Consider the following 11,034-nt stretch of genomic DNA (forward strand, 5'->3'; position numbering starts at 1 on the left):
GTGCCCCCATCCTTTTTGCCTACCTGTTTGTTAGGACCCTGAGCTGTGGGAGAGTCCATGCAGCCCTGAAGTGCCACTTTAGCCTTGATTGAGAGAGGCAGGTCCAGGCCTGCTGTGCCGGCAGAGTGGAGAGTTCCACCCGTTCCCGAGGGGCAGCTTCTCCCAGGCAGGCCAGGACTGCAAACAGTTTCAAGAGGTCACAACTACCACCCTTTCTAGCTGAAAAATAATCCGTTAGGCCTTCCCTTCCTGGTAGTCGTCTAATTATTCAGAGGTGGAGGATCACAGAAGATTTCCTCCCATGGAGCATCTATGTTCATTTATTTAGGAACAAATATTTCAACCTCTGCCCCACTGCAAGGCAGGGGGTCATGCTCCCTGTGAATGGCGTAATGCCAGGCACTGTCCTGGTGCTCCGTACATATTCTCATTAAACTTTTCCACAGCTCTAGCATTTGGAGATAACGATCTCTGTCCTACATGTGAAAAAGTGAGGTTCAGAGATGTGAACTGACTCGCTCAAGTTTGCACAGCCATGTTTACACCACACTGCCTCCCGAGAGGCTCCAAACCATGGCAGGGAGAGGTTAAGCGACTTGCCCGAGACCCCTCAGCCAGGGAGTAGTGGGGCAGACATCTGGATTCTCACTGGTCGGAGTCTGAAGTCCTTTTCGTGTTCCGTCCCGTATGTCACACCATTTTTTAGTGATTCCTCCCATTTCTGTGCTGGATGTTGCCTCCTCGGAGGTGAAAAATCCGTGTGTCCAGCATGGAGGAAGAGTGGGTGCCAGGGAGGTCTGCGCAGTTCACGGACTGCATCCTGAACAGGCTGTATCTTGAAGGGAGGTCTCCTGTCCAAAAGGTTCCTTTTCCATTTCCTTGAAAGGATCCCCTTGGAAAGAGAGAGAGGGAGGGAGGGAGGAGCAGAAGGGAAGGAAGAGGCAGGCAGAGGGAGGGAGGGAGAGATGCAGACACAGAGGGAGGCAGAGAGATAAAGATGCACATCCACACAGGGTGAGAAAGACCTTCTGGTATAAAGATGGCACACATGTATTTAAAATCATTTTGTGCATAGGACTCAAAGGATTACTTGTAAGAAATAATGCTCAGGAAAAGGCTAAACTTGTTCTAGTTACAAAGTGTAGATAAAATGAGAGCTCCTGTGGCCAGAATTCTCACCTGGCCCTGGTTGGCTAGCTCACTGCACACCTGTGGGAAATACATGGCTGTTGACTCTATATAAAGAGCTCCGCCCAGTGCTCTGGGCACAACATGGTGGCAGGGCTGCAAGGCTGCAGGAGAGCAGAGCAGGGGCTGGAGTGGTGGCAGCGCCAAGGATGGAGGCCCAGAGGATGGCTGTGCGGGATGACTGTGTGGACAGAGAGGCCCAGAGGGCAGCTGTGTGGACAGAGGGGCCCAGAGGACGGCTGTGCGGACAGAGCGGCCCAGAGGCGGAGACTGGCTTGCTGCGTGCAGACTCGCTCTGAGTGGACGGGATTCTAGTGACTGACCTGCCCCCTGGAAATAAACCTGGGTATAACCCTTTCACCCTAAGAACGTTTTGCTGTCAATTTCTTTGGTCACATTGAATCCATAGCAAACTTGTCTGGGGCTGAAACCCATTGGCAAGACAAAGCTATGAATTTTATAGGTTAGTTGCTTGTATTGATCACCTCGGATTTACTTTACTAATTGGTTAGTAGATTGGAAGGAGGAAGAGGGAAAGAAAGACGGACGGAAAGAGAAAGATGCATGTTCCTGAAGCCTCCCCTCTGCCAGCCCTTCCCTCCTGCATCCTGAGCTGGTGATACCCTGGCTTTGGGCTAAGCCACTGCTGCCAGCTGGTGGCATTAAGAGTTGGGATCGCCAGCTCCGTCACAGGTGACGGGGTCGGGGACATCCTCACGGACCTGGCTTCTTCCCAGTAGGCCCAGTGGTCGTGGAGAGCTCCAGATGGGGAGTTAAATGGGAGCAAAGAGAGATGGTTTACTAAGGGTCCAAGCGGGGAAAGGGGGCTGAAGGGCTCGCCCCAGGAGTTTAACACTTCCATGCAAGTGGTTTCTCCATAAAGTATTAATAATGTTCCTATAATTGATACTTCAGGGCAATAACCTCTGACAAAATGGTCCTGATTAGCAGATAATTGAGTGTGTTGGATTGTGTCCTGAGAGAGCTGAACGCCAGGCAAGGCCCATTAGCCCATCATAATGACCCCTTTTGTCAGGTATTCCTGTCATTAAGAGCCTGCTCTCCGAGATCAGTCCCTTTATTTAACTCCTTTCCCTAATTATATGGATCATTTTACAAATCAAAGCAAATGTTTGCATACAGCCCCAGTCGTGCAGTAGAGCGAGGTGTGGAAGGAGCAGGCTGGGGATTCTGAGTAGAGAGGCCTTGGTGAGGGGGAGACTGTGCTCGCTGGGCGTTTTCCAGAGATGGAGCCTCTGGCAGAGCATTCCACATGGGCATGGTGCACCCCGTTGGCTCAGGTGCCTGTGTGGGAGACATCTGGGTAGGAGATGTGGTGCCAAGAGAGCTTGCAGGCCACGCAGAGGTCCCCACCTGTGCACCTGAATCCATCCTGGCAAAACACCTGCCTCCTGGCCTCAGAAGAACTGGATCCTTGATACAGAGGGGGCCGGGGTGAAGTAGGTTAGCACCTGAGACCAGCCACAGGGTAGCCAGAAGACACCGAACACCTGGGCCGATCATCTGGGCTCTGCACAGAGCTGGCTCATTCTCTTTTGAAGCAGGAGCCTTTGGGAGGGGCTGGAGAAGGTAAGTAGGGTCTGAACCCTCCCAGATCTGGGGAAATGTGGCTGTGTCTGTACTTAGACTGGTGGCTAGTAAGGGCTAGTCCTTGGACTCCAGCAGCCTGGGGCATGATCAGTCCCCAGGCCACACATACAGAAGCTGACACAACAGGATGCTCCAGGGATGGAAAGCCACTTCTGACTTGGTCTCCCTAGCACCTTCTCACCCATTAAAAAGTATAGACAGCTTCCCATTTCTTTGAATCCAGTCCCTGCCTGACACTTTTCCCACCCTCCCAGCTCTGTGCAAAGCTTTTTATCCCAGGGCAGGTTCAGCATGGGTGAATCTGAAAGTGGTCTCAGTCGCAGGCATGAACTGCTTGGAGACAAGGGACTGAAGGCCCGTTGGCAGCTGAGAAGGGTATATTTTTATATATTCCAAAGATGAAGCTGAAAGGTATCATTTCTTACAGGAAAGGCACAGAGGTCGCTGAGCTGGGGAAAGTTTATTTATTTGGCAAAGCGATGGGTGAATTTCCTGGGCAGAGTTCAGTCCTGTCGAGCGTCGTGGGGTGGGACGTGGGGCCGTATCTCCCACGCTGTCCCCTTTCCGCACAGGGAATGCTCCCGAGGCTGCACCCCCTTGTTTGAGTCAGAGAGGAGCTGGTGCCGCCAAGATCTGTGTGGGGCCTGGTGAATTTCCCAGTATTGGCCTTGGGTGGAGAGCTGCCAGCCGTGCAGAGAAACTGCCAGGGTTTCTGCCGAGGAAGCAGAATTTTGGTGGTAGAGTGTGACATTCTCCTCTCAAAAATAATACCTTTCATTTAAGGTAGAGGAGGAGGTTTGACATCCGTGAAAATATGATTTTCAGCTCTGTTCAGCTTGGGGCAGACTTTTCCTGCAGGGCCTCCTTGCTGAAGCAGGCAGCAGAGGCCACCAGGCTGCAGGCAGGGAGCGGTGGTCCCAGGGATGCAAAGTGGGGGCTGGACGTGGAGGGGTCCTGCTTTCTGGCTGCAGCTCTCCCAGGGGTTCAGTTCTGCTCACACCCCAGGGAACACTGCTCCCAGAGAACAACATGTGCACCTTACCCATCCAGATGCTGAGAATAGAGGGACATTATATATGGTTAGACAAGTCAGTGAACAAGCACTCTACATGATGGCAATTTCCAAGTGGTGACTTAGACCTCTACGTTTGTTCAATTGCCAGATATCTCCTCAACATTGCACGGCCGAGGCCCTGAGGTGCACGCCGATGAATGGGACCTGGGACCTGCCCTCACACAGCTCACAGTCTCCTGCGTGTATTAGGTGGCGGAGGTGAGAGGTAGGTACACAGACACTTAATTCAATCCATTGTAGTAGAAATATGGGCCGGGTACCCTAGGAGTGGCGGGAGAAATAACTCTCTCTGGCTGGCCGAGAGGGGGAAGGCTTTCCTGGAGATGTAATATAAAGCTGAGATTTGAGAGTTTGTCAGATAAAGGGAAGAGATAAAATACCATAACAACAAAGACCAGCTACACTTTATTAGGGATTCTAGTATAATAACCATAATACCTAATCTTACACAGCAATGTCTGTATGCCAAAACACTTTGCATGACGTCTCATCTGATCCTCCCGGCAACCCCGTGTGGTAGATGTTATTGATAGCTCCACTTTGTAGTTGGGGAAGTAGAGATTCCGAGGGATCAGAGATCAGAGACTCTTCTAGGGCCACACAAGTCTTAAGGGTTGGGAACCGAGGTTTGAACCTAGGCCGCTGAAGCCAGAGCACAAGCTCTTTTTCACACATTCCCCCAATTTCCTGAGTGTGGAGCAAATGTTAACACGTGAAATTCACAATGACCCAGAGAAGTGGGCATCCTTCACATTTTCAGGGGACAGGATTGGACATGGGAGGTGGTGTTCTCTGGTGTGAGGAGGTGAAAGGGGCAGAGTGTGCTGGGAGCCCTTTGGAGGTCGCCTGTCTGGTTTCCTGTGGGTCCTTATTCCTGCCACCTGGCTCTTCACAACAGTGGCTCTAAATCTCAAGTTCTTTGTGGTTAAAACATAAAGTTTGGGGTGAGAGGTAGAAGGAAATGAGGTAGGTATTTGTCAGATGATGCTTCTCCAAGGATTTCCACATTCCAATCCCTGGAACCTGTGGGTGTGCTAAGTTACACGGCAAAGGGGTTGCAGACAGAATTACAGTTGCTGACGGGCTGACCTGTAGAGGAGAGATTGCCCTGGGTGTCTAGATGGGCCCCATGAAATCAAAGGGTCCTTACACATGTAAAAGGGGGGCAGAAGAGAAAGAACCAGAGAGAAGGCAGTGTGAAAGGCTTCAATCTGGGGTTGTTGGCTTTGGAGATGGAGGAATGGGGCCCTGAGCCAAAGAACGCGAGTGGTCTCTGTTGGGTCCGTGTAATCGACCTCCAAATAACCGGGAGATGCGTGGATGCAAAAGCAAGAGCGTTTATTGGGTAGCCAGCATGCTGGGGTCTCGCATGCGCAGGTGGAGACCCCAAAGTACAAGTTTATTCTTCTTTTATACCAGAGCGGGCCGTGTGCAGAGCAGGCTATGTGCAAAATGGGCCGTGCACAGACATGGGCCATGTGCAGAGCGGGCGTGTCCTGTTTCTCACAAAACGAAGTCATTAAAAAAATGGAGTAGCTTATGCCCAGACTCTTTAGTCAGGACTCTTCATCCCCCCCTTGAGTTTTGCTCTATTTCAAATCTTTGAAGTAATGGAATAGGGTCTTCCTTATTCGAGGGCCTGTACTGAGATCTAAGGACCATGAGCTGGACGGTGGAGATCCGTTTCTGTACAGATTTGAGGAGGGCATTGATAAGGCAGGGGCCACATCTAAGAACTAGTAGTATCAGAAGGAAGAGGGGGCCTGCTACTGCTGATAATAAAGTTGTTAGCCAAGGGGACCAACTGAAAAGGCTTTCATACCAGTTTTGGGTGGCTGCTCTATTTCTCTGCCAGTTTTGAATTCTAGTTTTTAGTTCAGTCAAAGAATTTTGAATAACACCTGAGTGGTTGGTATAGAAGCAACACTGTTCTCCTAAGGCTACACATAGTCCTCCTTGTTGCACGAGCAGTAAGTCAAGTCCTCTTCTATTTTGTAGTACAACCTCTGCGAGGGAGGACAAAGACTCTTCTAGCTGGGCTAGAGTAAGTTCTACTGTTTGGAAATCGTGGTCCATAGCATCACTGAGGGCTTTGTAATTTTTATCTTGGAGGACTAGAGATGCTATGCCTGTACCAGCACTGGCCAGCTCAGCCCCCAAAATGGCAGAGGCTACTATGGTGGAAATAATTTCTCGTTTTTGCCTGCTTAGACTCCTTTGACTTAGGGAACAGCTATCAATTATTTCTTCTTCACTGTGCACTACTATCCGGGGGCTGAGTTGCATGAAAATGCAGACATCATCATGAGTTCTAAGGGTGTCAGCATGGATACAAGCAGTTATTCCTGTTTTATAGGCCCAAGTGTTGGGAGGGGCTACTAGGTATGATTGGATCTTGGAATTAACATTTAGGGTCTAGCTACATAAGTGAGGGTAAGGAGGCAGTCGGTTGGTGGCAACACAAAGTCCTTGCCCTGTGAGGGCCTGTTGGGTAACTCTAGGAGCACGCTCAAAATTCCCTTGGGACCACTGGCATTTGGAAGAGTCAGTCTCAGTAGAGAAATTGGCTACTAGAGCAATGCTATCATAGAAAGGGGCTCTAGAGTCTAGGCAAAGCCAGCAGGATCAGGTTACTTCTGGTTTGGAGATATTTAATACCTGATAAGTGGCCTTTACTAGGCAGAAGAGACTGGGTCCGGTTAGGGACAGGGAGAACGTTAAGTGGTGTAGCTTTGAACCTGACCTTGGATCTGTCCTAGGTGAAGGGTAGTAGGTCCTGCAGTAGATTTCTGAAGTTCCTCCGGGAGTGGAGGAGGAGGCACTGGGTTTGGTCCCCAAATGACTGGTGGTTTATTTAAGAGTGGGGCCTCCCAGAGCATAATTGTAAAAAGAGCTCCGGGGTCTGCTCCCTCTGCATAAAAGTGAAGGCCCCACATCCTCCCTCATTTCCACTCTTCCCACTTAGTTTTTCCTACGGAGGTGAAGTGAACACAGATCGGATTACAGTGTGGGTTACTCCAGCAGGTAGGCCCTTTAGATTGGCTAACTTGTATCCAATCACCTTGTACAGAGGGTCTCCAATCTATCTTACCCATAGACTCACAGCCCCAGACAGCACAGAAGAAGTGTTCTGGGCCCCCACATTTAGCCTGCTGAGACTGACTTTGGCTATGTCCGGGACAGACATAGAAATTGTGTTGACATGTCAGGTCTCGGTACCCTGGGGTCCTACATCCTATTCCTTGGGTTGGGTGTGGATATTTGGGGTCCCCTCTTGAGCCCCAGTTTGTCCCAAACAACTTACAAACATCGAAGTACAGATCGGGGAATCATGACTTAGGGTGTCCTTCTTGTTCTGTAGAGTTGATAATGTCTCCAGTCTCAAACTTGATGATGATCCACTCAAGTCTCCTTGGGAAGTGGGGACTTCTGGCCACTGCTGCCACCATTAGTTCCAGGGTTAAAGCCTAGAGAACCAGAAGCAGCCACATGTTGGGTAATTTTTACTCTCAGAGGGTCAGTCGGATGGGCTCGAATTGTCCATGTAGACTCTTGATCTCTAGGAGCGGCCTTGACCTGAGTGTGATGGATCCATGCTGCTATTCCGTCAACTTTGATTGTTGTGGGAGTTGCTAGGATGATTGTGTGAGGGCCTTTCCAACGTGGCTCTAAGGTTTCTTTTTGATGCCTTTTGATCAGTACCAAGTCTCCAGGTTGGAAATTGTGGGGCTCCAGGGGAGGCTTGTAGTATACCACCTGTAAGTTCTGATGTAAGGCTTCTTGGACCTGAAACAAAGCTTGTAGGGAGGAAAGAAAGTTTTTATCTTTTTGCTCAGCTAACAGATCAGCTCACAAGTTGGGAAGAATCAGGGGAGGCCTGCCAAATAGAATTTCAAATGGGGTCATGCCTAGTCTATACGGAGTGTTCCTGACTTTGAACAGAACGAAGGGGAGGAGAGTCACCCAGTCACTGCCAGTTTCTAGGGTTAATTTGGTTAAAGTCTCCTTAATGGTCCGATTCATCCTTTCTACTTGACCTGAGCTTTGGGGATGATATGCACAGTGTAGCTTCCAATTAGTCCCCAATATATGGCTCAGCCCTTGTGTTACCTGAGAGACAAAAGCTGGTCCGTTGTCTGACCCAATAAAAGCAGGAAGGCCATACCTTGGAATAATGTCTTCCAGGAATTTCTTGGCAACTACTACAGCAGTTTCTCTTTTGGTTGGAAAGGCTTCTGCTCATCCAGAAAAGGTGTCTACAAATACTAGCAAATACTAGTAACCATATTTTCCTGGTTTGACCTCAGTGAAGTCTACTGTCCAATAGGCTCCAGGTCTTGTACCTCTTTCTCAGACCCCCTTTTCGGTTGTTCCTCCCTTTGCGTTGACCAACTGGCAAACTTTACACCGAGAGACTACCTGATTGACTAATAATCGGAGGCCATGGACCGGAGATGGGAGCTCCGGAGCAGTTCTGTCATTTTACGCTCTCCCAGGTGTGTGGCCTCATGAATGTGTGAGACTAGTTGGGCAGCTGGGAGGGAGGGTAGAATGTAGTCCCCTCTTGGGTCGCAATAACATTGTTCATCTTTATGAGCATAATGTGGTCCCCGCTTCTGGATCTCAGACAGATCTTTCTGAGTGTGCTCTGGTACTTCCGGTAAGGTGGGAGAAATAGCAGCTGGGTGGGGGGGGGGTTGGCTGCTACCAGGGCCTTGGGTGCCTCTGCTAGGGCGGCTTCCTTAGCTGCCAAGTCTGCTTTATTATTTCCTTGGGCCACTTGCCCTTCACCTTTTTGGTGCCCGGGACAATGTATGATAGCAATCGCCTGGGGAAGCCAAATGGCCTGTAGCAAGTCTAGGATCTCTTGCTTCTTTTTTTGATAGTTTTTCCCTCAGCTGTTAATAGTCCTCTTTCTTTGTAAATGGCCCCGTGTACATGGGCTGTGGCAAAGGCATACCTGCTGTCAGTATATATGTTTAGCTGCTTACCTTCTGCCAGTTGAAGAGCTTTGGTGAGGGCTATCAGCTCTGCTTTCTGAGCTGGGAGGATGCCCATATGACTTCCGTCTCTGTAGTCACTGCTGCCCCTGCATATCTTACCCCATCTTTGATGAAGCTGCTTCCGTCCGTGAACCAAGTAGTATCGGGATCCAACAAGGGAACATCTCCCAGATTGGGGCGTGTTCCCTTAGGTGGCTGAGGATCTCCTTGCACTCGTGTGAGGGTGAATCTAGATTTGGATCTGGTAGCAAGGTGGCTGGATTCAATGCTTTGCTAGCAGCAAAGCAGATACGAGGCGGATTAAGGAGCAGAACTTGATAGTGGGTGACACGCGAATTTGACAGCCATCGGTCGGGAGGGCACTTTAAAACTCCCTCAATGGCGTGGGTGTCGTGACCACAAGAGTCTGGCCCAGCGTCAACTTGTCTGCATCTTTAACAAGAAGTGCAGTGGTGGCTATGATGCAGAGACATGGTAGCCACCCACTGGCCACTGGCTCTAATTTCTTTGATAGATAAGCCACTGGTGTCCCCCAGGGGCCCAGCTTCTGGGTGGGAACTCCTTTTGCCCTCCCCTCCGTTCGTCTACATCCAGGTGGGAGGGCTTGGAGGCATCTGGGGGGGCTGGGGCTGGGGCCTGCAGGAGAGCCTCTCGGATTCTGACAAAAACGTCTTCCATCTCAGGCATCCACGCAAAGGAGGGTTCCTGTCCTCGGGTGGCCTCAGATAAGGGCTTGGCTAGTTCGGCAGAGCCAGGAATCCAGAGGCGGCAGAACCCCGCTGTCCCCAAGAACTCCCTGACAGCCCGTCTACGGTCTGGCCTTGGTAGCTGGAAAATAGTCTCTTTCCTGGCCTGGGATAGCCATCGGCATCCCCCCTTGAGTTTCTATCCCAAGTAGGTGACTTCTTCTAAACAGAGTTGAGCTTTTTTAGCAGACGCTCGGTACCCTTGTTTTCCCAGTGTCATAAGTAAATCTTTAGTGGCTGCCTGACATTCTATTTCTGTCTGGGCAGCTATGAGTAAATCATCTACATATTGTAGCAGGCTCACCTCTGGGTGGAAATGCCGGTACTCACTCAGATCTTCATGGAGGGCCTCGTGAAAGATGGTCGGTGAGTTCTTGAATCCCTGAGGCAACCTGGTCCAGGTCAGTTGACCATTCAATCTGTCCTCCGGGTCTCTCCATTCAAAAGCAAACAGTGGTTGACTCGAGGCGGCTAGTGGTAAGCTGAAGAAAGCGTCCTTTAGGTCTAGGATGGTGTATACGACCCTGTCAGGTGGCAGAGAGCTCAAAAGGGTGTAAGGGTTGGGGACTGTGGGGTGAATGTCCTTCACCTGTTTATTAATTTCTCACAAGTCCTGTACTGGACGGAAGTCATTTGTCCCTGGTTTCTTAACAGGCAGTAGAGGGGTGTTCCAAGGCGACTGGCATGGGACTAGAATTCCTGCCTGTCACAGGTGTTGGATATGAAAGGCAATGCCCACCTTTGCTTCTTGGGGGATCAGGTATTGCCGCACATGGACAGGAGTGGCAGTGGCTTTTAGTTGGACCACTATTGGTGCCCGATGCCTTGCCCATCCAATGCCTCCCGTCTCAGCCCATACTTCCGGGATCTCTTTTAGCCACTTATGGAGGAGCTCATAGTTGTCTTTTTCTCTTCTCGGGTTAGGGTAAAGTCTATGTTCATCATTAAGCGATAAGGTAAGAATGCTGACAGGGGCTCCATTCTGGTCATTTATGGAAACCGAGTTGCCCTCAAAGTGGATGTGGGCTCCCACCTTGGACAGCAAATCTCTCCCCAGAAGCGGGTAGGGGCACTCAGGGATAACCATGAATGAGTGGGACACCCGTCCCAATTTTAGGTCTATGGATCTTCGGGGAGTCCATGAATATCGGTTAGATCCTGTGGCTCCTTGTACCCAGGACTGTTTGGGAGAAAGGGGCCCCATGGGGTTCTTAAGAATTGAATGTTCTGCTCCGGTGCTGACCATAAAAGTCAATGGCTTCCCCTCCACATTCAGGGTTACCCAAGGCTCGGAGAGGGGGTCCAAACCCCGTCCCCCTCAGTCGTCTATGCCTTCCATCTGGAGGACCTTGGGTTGTTCCCTGGCTTCTCTCTTGGGGCATTCATTTTCCCAGTGGCCTCTCTCTTTGCA

Source organism: Manis pentadactyla, chromosome 13 (assembly GCF_030020395.1).
Source record: "Manis pentadactyla isolate mManPen7 chromosome 13, mManPen7.hap1, whole genome shotgun sequence".
Lineage (NCBI taxonomy): Eukaryota > Metazoa > Chordata > Mammalia > Pholidota > Manidae > Manis > Manis pentadactyla.